We start from the raw sequence: 11,881 nt of genomic DNA, 5'->3' as shown, positions 1-11,881 counted from the left end.
AGACCTGGTTTTGAAGAGGGTCTCTGGTTCCAAGTAAGGCCTCTCAACATAGGCTCTGCAGGTCTCTTAACAGGCAATCTACATATGATTCTGCAATTATAAGGCTTGTCGAATTGTTCCTGGAAATGGATATTGAATATACGACTGTGTTCAGTCAATAGGCATTAGAATGTTTCTCTTTTGCCTATTCATTAAGAATATAAAACAGCAACAGGGAGATACCAGAATTGAAAAATGTCTGAAAAGTTTTTAAAGGATATTCAAAATATTTTTTAAAACTTGGCCTTGAGTTTAGTCCCGAGATTATTTTTACTCTCCCAAAGTCCTCATTTTGTATTTGTTGGTTCACAAACTGGCCCCTGTACATGGAGGGCAAGGAGAGACTGAAGAAAATGGCAGACCACTCTAGATTGGTAGGTGGCAGTTTTAACAAGCAAGGGAACTTACACATGAGGCTTGTCTTGGGCAGCTGCACCACGAGTAGATTTCCATATCCACTTACCAGTATCTTCTAAGTTTATATAGAGGCCTTAACTGGGTCCAATCACATATTCAGTTAGGATGGTCTCAACAATGCCGTGCTCTGTCAAGGCTGCGTCCTTAAAATGGGAACGGTGGATGGAATGTACATTCCAAGGACAGGGCCAGGAGAGAGGAGCCCCCAGTTCCCTGGGTTCAGCTTGCAGGTCAGCTGGCAGTCATGCCATCTCAACAACCTCCTCCAACAATACTGTGCTTATAGTTTCACAGAGCAATGAATGACTATCAGAAATCCTAAGAGGTTTCTGCATACTACTCAGGTCTCGATAACTTACCCCACCTTCTCCTACCCACCTCAAAGAAGGTTCTCCCCTTAGTATTGGTTGGTGAGTCCAATTACTAAAAGGTTTCCTCTTTTGGTGTGGGGAGGATGAGGAAGGCAGAGTGGATTTTGTTCTATGCTGCTCAAATATAAACTGATCATTGTTTTCAAGGCTATTACTGGAACTACTGTGCTAACAAAGATGGTAATAATAATAATAAGGGCTAAAATGTATTAAGTTTTTACTCTGTGCTTACCAGACACTCTGTTAATCATTTTAACAAGATTTTTCCAACAACTAATCCATGTAATATGTACTCCAGTTACCTCCATTTTACACAAGAAATGGTTTCAGAGTTATTTGGCCAAGGTATCTATGTGAGTGGTGGATCTGAGATTAAAAATCCAGTCAGCCTGAGTTCAAACTCAAAGGTCTCATAGCCACCTGCAGTACTGCCTTTCCATGGACCAAAAAGCACCCTCCACCACTACCTCAAAACACCTCCCTCCTCACATGAATATGGGCAACACACACACACACACACACACACACACACACACACACACACACACACACACACATATATACACTTTCTCTTCCTCAGGTTTCTGCTTAGGTGTTGGGACTCATTGGCTCTACAGAACTGGAGAGGAACCACTCATGGGCACTCTCTAATGCTTAGGTTTGGTTTATCGTAGGAATACTCTAAAAAATACTTTGCTATTTCTGTACTAACATAATGAACTACAGAGTTCTTTTTCAGCATATTTTATGTACAACAGAGTCTCATGATATGTAGCATCATAAAACAAAAAGTTATTCCATATTCAAAATAGTTAAAGGTTGTGTGATGTGTGAGTGGAGATGCGACTAAGAATGAAGAGGGGAAACCCAGTAAAATTAATCTAGGTGTTTTCTGAAAAGGTTAAACTTCTAAATGGAATTTAATAAACGCATTCCTATGATGATTAATGATGTTGAGCATTTTTCATGTGCCTATCTGTATGTATTCTTTGGAAGAAATGTCTATTCTGCTCTTCTGCTCATTTTTTAATCAGATTCTTTGTGTTTTGATTTTGAGTTACATGAGCTGCTTATATATTTTGCATACTAACCCCGTCTAGGTCATATCATTTTGCAAATATTTTCTCCCTTTTGGTAGGCTGTCTTTTCATTTTGTTGATGGTTTCTTTTGCTGTGCAAAACCTTGTAATTAGGTCCCATTTGTTTATTTTTGTTTTGGTTTCCTTTGCCTTAGGAAAGGGATCCAAACAAATATTGTGATAATTTATGCCAAAGAGTATTATGTCTATGTTGTCTTCTAGGAGTTTTATGGTTTCCAGTCTTAGTTTTAGATCTTTAATCCATTTTGTGTTTATTTTTTGTATGTTGTAAGAAAATGTTCTAATTTCATTCTTTTACATGTAGCTGTCCAGTTTTCCCAGCACCACTTATTGAAGAGACTGTCCTTTCTCAATGGTATATTCTTGCCTCCTTTGCTGTAGATTAACTGACCGTAAGTATGTAGGTTTATTTCTGGGCTTTCTGTTCTGTCCCACTAACCTATATGTCTGTTCCTGTGCCAGTACTGTACGGTTTTGATTACTGTAATTTTGTAGTATAGTCTTAAATCAAGGAGCATGATACCCCCAGCTATGTTCTTTTTTCTCAAGATTATTTTAGCCAATTAAAAGTTCTTATTTTTACATTGCTATGTATTTGTGTGAAGTACTGTCATTATTCAGCAGAATTTTACAATTAATTAGTAGGTCTTCTGAAACTTAGCACCAAGTGTCCTACTTACAAGGTCTACTCTCCCAGGCAAGTTGTAATGCCTTTTCTTTTCAAGATAAAATCGAAGCAACCTAAATGTCCATCAACAGTGGGATGGATAAAGAAGATGTGATACATAAATACAATGGAATATTACTAAGCCATAAAATAAATGAAATAATGCCATTTACAGCAACATGGATGGACCTAGAAATTGTCATACTGAGTGAAGTGAGTCAGACAGAGAAAGACAAATATCATACGATATCGCTTATATGTGGACCCAGCACCACTTATTGAAGAGACTGTCCTTTCTCAATGGTATATTCTTGCCTCCTTTGCTGTAGATTAACTGACCGTAAGTATGTAGGTTTATTTCTGGGCTTTCTGTTCTGTCCCACTAACCTATATGTCTGTTCCTGTGCCAGTACTGTACGGTTTTGATTACTGTAATTTTGTAGTATAGTCTTAAATCAAGGAGCATGATACCCCCAGCTATGTTCTTTTTTCTCAAGATTATTTTAGCCAATTAAAAGTTCTTATTTTTACATTGCTATGTATTTGTGTGAAGTACTGTCATTATTCAGCAGAATTTTACAATTAATTAGTAGGTCTTCTGAAACTTAGCACCAAGTGTCCTACTTACAAGGTCTACTCTCCCAGGCAAGTTGTAATGCCTTTTCTTTTCAAGATAAAATCGAAGCAACCTAAATGTCCATCAACAGTGGGATGGATAAAGAAGATGTGATACATAAATACAATGGAATATTACTAAGCCATAAAATAAATGAAATAATGCCATTTACAGCAACATGGATGGACCTAGAAATTGTCATACTGAGTGAAGTGAGTCAGACAGAGAAAGACAAATATCATACGATATCGCTTATATGTGGAATCTTAGAAAGAAATGGTACAAATGAACTTACCTACAAAACAGAAAGAGAGTTACAGATGCAGAAAACAAACTTATGGTTACCAGGGTGTAAGGGGTGGGGACGGATAAATTGGAAGATTGGGGTTGACATGTACACACTACTGTATATAAAATAGAAAATTAGTAAGGACCTACTGCATAGCACAGGAAACTCTACTCAATACTCTTTAATGGCCCATATGGGAAAAGAATCTAAAAGAGAGTGGATATATGTATATGCAATGCTGATTCACTTTGCTGTACACCTGAAACTAACACAACATTGTAAATCAACTATACTCCAAGAAAAATTAAAAAATAGCCCATCATATTTTAATTTCTAAAATCAAACCAGGTTGTATATACTCTGCTGGCATATGAGGTAGAATTGCCACTGAACAAAAAATCTCACTCTTAGACATAACCTGATATATATTGATACATTTGTTTAATCAAAGAGGAAAAACAGGAAGCTATTCCGAGAAACTGTATGGTAGCTATAGCATGACTACTGCATCCCATAAAAATAGTTCTTACATTTTCAGTTTCTTTTCTGAAGAGTGAAGAAGCAGGCTCAAGCTTTTGATAACCACCACAGCAAAAGACTGAAAGCATTCTCTCTGTAACCCTAGTCAGGTATGTTTGGAAGGGTAGAGAAGAGGTGAAGTAGAATTCAGCTTCTCATGACCCCATATTCTTCTCCCATAGTACTTCCTCCAGGAAACTGTGACTTATGAAATTGAAGGGCAAATGGCATCAACTTTGTGCACATTCAGAGTCCTCATGCCCATGGCAAACTGTGCTTGAATTGAGGTCCTACTGTGTCCCTATTGTGAGCAGAGCAGAGGAGTGACAAGTGACAGGACATGGGTACCCATGGACAACAGAAATAGTTAAAAGTAAGTTTGTTTTCCTCTGTCTCCACTGAGCATAGTCTATTCAGTGAAAGCCCAAAGTATTAAATGGAAATTTCATTTTTATGTAACAGAAGCTTTAGATATATTAAAAAAGAAAAAAAGTGTTCTTCAAAGCCTCCCTTTCTTTGAAATAGACAAAAAGGAAAGGTGAAATTCATCTGAGAACTGTTCAAAGTCGTCATAATCTCAGTAAAAGGGGAAAAAAATGAAAATAAGTTCAAAACCACCTTTGTTTCTTCAGAAATATTTTACAAATAAAATCAGGGAATATTTGCTTAGAGCAATAAAGCCAGCCTCAGCAGAGAATGAAAGTGATACACATGGATGTTTACAGAAAAGTAATTTTCATTTGAAGTAAATTTACTTTACAGAACATTGAATTTACACGATGAAGGTGAATAACTATTAAATTTCAGGAAACAGGCAGCCATGAACGCAAGAACCTTCTACCTAAAATACATTATAAGGCATATTTCTGAAATATCTAAGAAAATGTGACCTTATTTAGTACAATGATGTAATAATTCATGGATGATCGAGAAAAGCACACTTCTAAAATACTGAGAGTATCATGAGCCAGAGGAACGAATTGGCTCATCAACTTTCCTAATTAATTTGTGGTCATTTGTGGTCATTTGGCATACTGGTACCAATTTTATGTTGTAATACAAAAAGATAACAGAATTTCACCAATTTTGTTAAAACATTTTTAAACTGATATGAAGGGATTCTTGCATTCTCAAGAAGTATCTTCTTGACTCAAATCACAAAGGAATAAACTTACTGAAAGCTAATAATGCTTGGGTCGGGCGAAGGGTGTTTCAAAGACGTTTGATCACTAGACTTAAGGTAGGAGAAGTCACGTATGTTTTTAGAGTGGAGAATGGAATTGGCCATACTCTGCTCAAGTTTCCAAAGTGAGGAAATGATGTCTCATATCCAACCCAAATAGTTGATGAAGGAACTCCTCTCAGGCTTGGGCATGGGAAAGGAGACTAGAATGCAGGAAGCTATTCTAAATTACAATTCTATCATCTTTGGTTAAAACAGTGTCTGACAATTAGATGAAGTGGTATAAGCAGCATTTACTTATAAGAGAAGAACCTGTGTTTGGAATCTTGTTCTGCACTATTAAGCGGAGTAATTCCAAGAAAGTTATAACATCTTAAAGCCACTGTTTTCTCCTCTGTGAAATGAGGGTTGTAACATCTACCTCTCAGAGTTCTTTTGAATAGTAATTAGTACTTAGTACTACTTACTGGAAAGTAAGAAATTGAACAAAACATGCATTAATATTATATATATACACATACATATGGAAATACACACATATACATATAAACATGTGTACATAATATTTATGAGCACAAATATTTTAGCTATCTGGTATTCAGTGTATTCAAAGGATAAATACTATGTACATGGGTAGAAAATTACTTTAGTGTTAAATATTGCAGGGAATATAGAAGTATACCTGAAATACCATATGCTCCTTTCTTCAAAGAATTTATGTGTATATTATTTTTTATTTGCTAGCTTAACCCAAATAAAAATTCTAGGTACTGGTTTTACCATCCCTTTTTTTTTTTTTTTTTTTTTTTTTTTTGTGGTACGCGGGCCTCCCTCTGCTGCGGCCTCCCCCGTTGCAGAGCACAGGCTCTGGACGCGCAGGCTCAGCGGCCATGGCTCACGGGCCCAGCCGCTCCGCGGCATGTGGGATCCTCCCAGATCGGGGCGCGAACCCGATTCCCCTGCATTGGCAGGCAGACTCGCAACCACTGCGCCACCAGGGAAGCCCCATACCATCCCTTTTTTATAAAGGAGAAAACAAGGCACTGAGTAGTAAAAAAGTAGTAAAAGTAGCAGTAGTAGTAGTAGTTGTTGTGGTCCAGTAAACAAAATGTGATGTCATATAAAGTTTGTGATCATGAAAACAGGAGCTGTTACAAGGAAGAAATGGGCCTATCTAATGGATGGTTTGAGTGAAAAATTAAAGGAGCTTAAAAAAAAAAAAAGGATATTTTTGCATAGGGAATGAGGATTGGGCTTGAGCCTAACGGATCACAAGCTTTAAAAAGGGCTATTTTGAGATATATCTAGGTTAAGTTAAGATACAGTGGAATTTGGGTATGAGTATCTTGAGATTAACAGTCAAGCATGTGTAGTTTTCTTATTATTGTTTATTGGTGACACTATCATTTAAGATTTTTTAAAGTGGCATGAGACATTTGGTACAAAATCTGACCCCCAAAAATCAACAGATAAAAGTAGAGAGAGCCTGGAATTGTGGGGAGCCATGAGGAGGAGTTTTCAACTGTTCATATTCTTTCCAAAGTGGGAGCAATTTTTTTGTTTTTTTTTTGGTGGTGGGGAAGAGAAAGCTGATTCTTTAGTGGTATATAGATAGGAATTCAAAGTTTTAAAGGATGTTTGAAGATAATACTTTAAAATATTTCATCTTTTGAAAGCACTTTCACACACATTATCAATAAACTCTCAAATAACATAAAAGGTGGAACAAGACAGCTATTTCTTTCATTGCCGGTTATGAAAACTAAAGAACATAAGAACCATAGAATTTGCTCAGTCACAAATGTAGCAAGTGACAGACACCAAAGTGCAACGCATATTGCCTATCTCCTAGTTAATTACTTTTACCCCACTGTATCACACAGTCTCTCAGATATATGTGTCACTGTTCCCTTTCCCTTATCAGGTAATTTTCTAACTTGCAGTATACTTTCTCTGAGGGGGCTTTTGGAAATTATAGAAATAATAATCATAGAATATTTAAGCTTCATGAAAAGTAGAGATGTGCTTTATAAATATTAAATGGTAGGTGACTAGGAGTATAAAATAATTTTGCTCTAAGCTGCTAACAATGATTAAACATACTTTTTTAAGAGCTGCTCTTTTGAAATTCTACTTATTTTTAAATCCAGTACTTGGCAATGCCCTCCTTTAATGTTGCCTTTTGTAATGCCTGCTTCCTCCTACCCATAAAGTCTGTTAGATTATATTGACATAAATAAATGTAGGCGATATTATGCTTTAAAAAAAAAAAGATGGTGTTAATTGGGGACCACAGAAAAGAAAAACAGTGAGAATGAATGTCGCGAGGATATTTTAAATCCAAGAGAAGAACTGGCTTCGCTGATTGTTGAGAATAGTCTGTCCATAAGGAAGAGTGATTCCTAATGAGGATGGATGTACCACCTAAGTGTATACGAAACAGCAGCAGCAAGGAAGAAATTGTGATGCATGTAGAGAGCGTTTTCTTTGAACCATGCCCGTTATAAGGCTACGTTTGAAGCCAGTAGAAAGCATTCTCCTATGTATTGTACAATAAGTAAAATGGCATGATGGAAACAAATATCATCAAGCTCTAAGAGCCTAGAAATTGTGAGTTCTTTGTTTTCCGAACAAGAGAATTTTCCACTATCCAAAAGTCTGACAAGCAGACACTGAATTGTTTACTCAGTTGAGAATTTGTTTTAGTTTCATAATAAAGATGAATTGATACAGGATGAAAAGATTATTTTGTAGGGGGATAAAACACATTTATGGGACCGGGTATATTAATAACTAATGATTTTAGTTCCAATTTTATTGAAAACAATTGAGGCAGATAAAACAATAAATGTAAGAAAAGCATGATCTCTATCTACCTGATAGAAGCCTATAAATAATTATGTATATTTATTTGTTTTTACTTTCCAGTAATTTCAAAGAAAATTTAAATATTTATATATATATATATATAGGAAATATTCATTCTCAAAATTGCACTCAAAATTTGCAGAGAAACAAATTACAGTATACAAGTTTTTTGGTCTGTCATCCTATTATGAAAGGATAAGAAATTCTATTTCATTTCCAAATAACAATAATACCACCTTATGGTTATATGGCACATTTTGTCTGAGAGTGTAAAAGGTCAACTCAATGCAAGGTATAACAGGATTTTATCATTAAAATTAATGACATTTCTGGTGGTGAAAATTCAAAAGTGATAAACAGCATCTGATTTTTGCTATGCTGGCACAATGCAGACACTGAGAAAGATTTAAAAATTTGTGACTTTGTATTTTCAGATATATAAAGAGATAAGGAGAATCATCTGGAAACTTCTACAAATTTTACATAAATTTTTCAGGAGTCCAGTTTGAATCCTAAAGGTTAAAAATATGTCATACATAAAAGGTTCATTTCAATTTGAACTACTCATTTGAGACCATTTAAAATCTTTTCTTGGATTTGGAAATCTGTGAGATGGATACATTTCTAGGAATATCAAAGATGAAAATGCTGTAGTATAATCTGAAATTCTGACACATCTCATCTGTCATAACATATTTCATATATATTTCAATATATTCTCAATATATTGGTGACAGCAGTAAACTCAAAATTATACTTTGGTCCCAAATTGGTGCAGCCACTATGGAGAACAGTATGGAGGGTCCTTAAAATAATACTAGAGTTACCATATGATCCAGCAATCCCACTCCTGGACATATATCCAGAGAAAACTATAATTCAAAAAGATAAATGCACCCCAGTGTTCACTGCTGCACTATTTACAATAGCCAAGACATGGAAGCAACCTAAATGTCCACTGACAGATGAACCAATAACGAAGATGTGGTATAGATATGCAGTGGAATATTACTCATCCATAAAAAGGATGAAATAATGCCATTAACAGCAACATGGATAGACCTAGAGATTATCATACTAAGTAAGCCAGAGGAAGACAAATATCGTATAATATCACTTATATGTGGAATCTAAAAAATATGATATAAATGAACTTATTCATAAAACAGAAATAGACGAACAGACATAGAAAACAAATTTATGGTTACCAAAGGGGAAAGTGGGGGGAGGAATAAACAAGGAGTTTGGGATGAAAATATACACAATAATATATATAAAATAGATAAACAATAAGGACCTACTATATAGCACAGGGAACTATACTCAATATCTTGTAATAATTTATAAGGGAAAAGAGTCTGGAAAAGAATATATACATATATATATATAAAACTGAATCAGTTTTGTACACTTGAAACTAACACAACATTGTAAATCAACTATACTTCAATTTAAAAAAATTATACTTCGGTCCCAATCAATGGATTATCTGTGGTCAGTGGTCCCCTGATTATTTTATCCATTGTTATTCTCCAGAAAAAGACGTAGTGATATATTGTTAGTAAAGAAGATGAAAGACAAATGATAATGTTATATGTGCTTCCTATAGTTGTCACTTATTAGTGATCCTTAGCATTGATTACACTATAATTTGATGACATTTTAAAATATATAAACATATTCTCAAAAGGTATATTATATAACCACCACCTCTTAGAATTTCAGGGGAATAATGGACCCTAAGAATCATCTAATCTTTTGCCTAATTTTATAGCTAAGGAAACCGGAGTGCATAGAAATTAAAGTGCCTTTGCCTTAGGTTTTGTAATATAAGTTGCTAGCAGAGCTAGTTCAAAAATTTAGGCCTACTGATTCACTTTACTTACATTATTCTATTGATTTAAGAGTAAATTAAGATGTGTAATTTATTTATTTATGTACATTAAACAGATGTAAGTCTCAGAGAGCAATGAAATTTTTAGCATAGAACTGTTTTAATAATTTCTTACATGATTGATTTAATTAATTAAATCAGTACTAACATTGCAACTAAAGTCACTGTGACCTGAATAAAATGTGACTGACCTTCAGTGACTAATATGTACCCACTCATTCATTAAGTCACTATATAGTGTGTTTCTACCAAGTGCCAGGCAGTGTTTGAGTCATTCAGAGTATAGGGGTAAACAGAAATAAACCAGTTTTTATGCAAGTAATTTTTTTTTTAACGAAGACATGGCATAAAATAAGTATGCTAGTTCATGATAAGCACTTTGGAGGAAAAAAAGAAAAAGAAAAATACTGTGTAAGCAAGCCTAAGGCAAGATGGAGTTTCATTTGAATAGGGTGTACAGAAAGGCCTCAATTTAGAAGCTACACTTTGATTGGTGAGTGCAGAACCCATGAGGAAGAACATTAACGGCAGCAGGAATACCAAATGTGCTGATCCTTAATAGGAAGCATGGCTGGTGTGCTCAAGAAACAACGAAAGGTCTAGAGCAGTGGTATATGGGAGCAGGTGACTAGTAGAGGAGATCAGAGAAGGGAGGTAAGCAAGCCATGGATTGGGGAAGATTATTAGGGTCCTGAGGCCATGGAGATGTCTTGGACTTTTAGATTTAAAGCCCTCAAAGAGCTTTGAGCAGAGAAATGATCTGATCTTTCTCACATTAACAAGATCACTCTGGTTGCTGGGTAGGAGATAGACTTTAGTGGAACAAGAGTAGAAGCAGCAGGAAGAACAACAGGAAGCTACTGCAACAAAGCAGACAAGAGATGATGTTGGCACCAAAGATTATTACACCACCACTAAGTACTCTGGGAAATCCATTTCCTATAGTGTAACAGATCAGTCAGGAAACAGGTGGATCATTAAAATGTTATTTGAGGAGATTTTAATAAAGAGATTATTTCCAAGGGTGGACCAAGGTCATTAATAAATAGTGTAATACACTGAGGCTAGTTATAACAGGGAAAAAGTACTACCCTCTAGGTCTAATGGGAGCAAGGTAGTACTGGAAGCTAAAAGAGGATATAGCTATACGGAGAAGGCTTCTCAATGGAAATAACAGCCAAAAGGGACACTGGTCACAAGCTGGTAGAGAGACATCCAGGGGAATTAATACCCCTATATCAGTCTCCTCTCTCCCTCTGATCTCCTGTTGGTACAGCCTGTTGACCAAACCCAAGGAGAAACCAGAGGGTAAGGAAATGCTTTGATGAGCCCCCCACAGGTTAGACTTTTGAGAATGGAACAAGGTGAAGAGTAAACTGGAAGCATAAACAGAAGATTGTCCTAACTCACGCCAAGTACACTCACACACTAAACTGTTAAGAACTTACTATATCTTGTTTAAACACATACATGCAGAAATTTGAAATATATATATTTCAGGTAATAATTCATGAACACAACTAATTCATTAAAGTCATTAATGTGTTCTTACTCTTGGGCAATGATGTATAAAGTTTAAATATTATGGCTTTTTAATGAGATTATTCTATTCAGGATGTCAGTGAAAAAATGATGTATGTGTGCTCATCTCTGTACTATCAAATCAGACATTCAGGAATTATTATTAGGAGTTATTGAACATGTGTCGGGCATTTAAGAGATTTTCCAGAACATAAAAACATCGAGGGCTTCCCTGGTGGCGCAGTGGTTGAGAGTCCGCCTGCCAATGCAGGGGACACGGGTTTGTGCCCCGGTCCGGGCGGATGCCACATGCCGCGGAGCGGCTGGGCCCGTGAGCCATGGCCGCTGAGCCTGCGCGTCCGGAGCCTGTGCTCCGCAACGGGAGAGGCCACAGCAG

Source organism: Physeter macrocephalus, chromosome 5 (assembly GCF_002837175.3).
Source record: "Physeter macrocephalus isolate SW-GA chromosome 5, ASM283717v5, whole genome shotgun sequence".
In the NCBI taxonomy this organism is placed as follows: Eukaryota; Metazoa; Chordata; class Mammalia; order Artiodactyla; family Physeteridae; genus Physeter; species Physeter macrocephalus.
The sequence above is the reverse complement of the archived record's forward strand: the minus strand, read 5'-3'. Positions refer to the sequence as shown.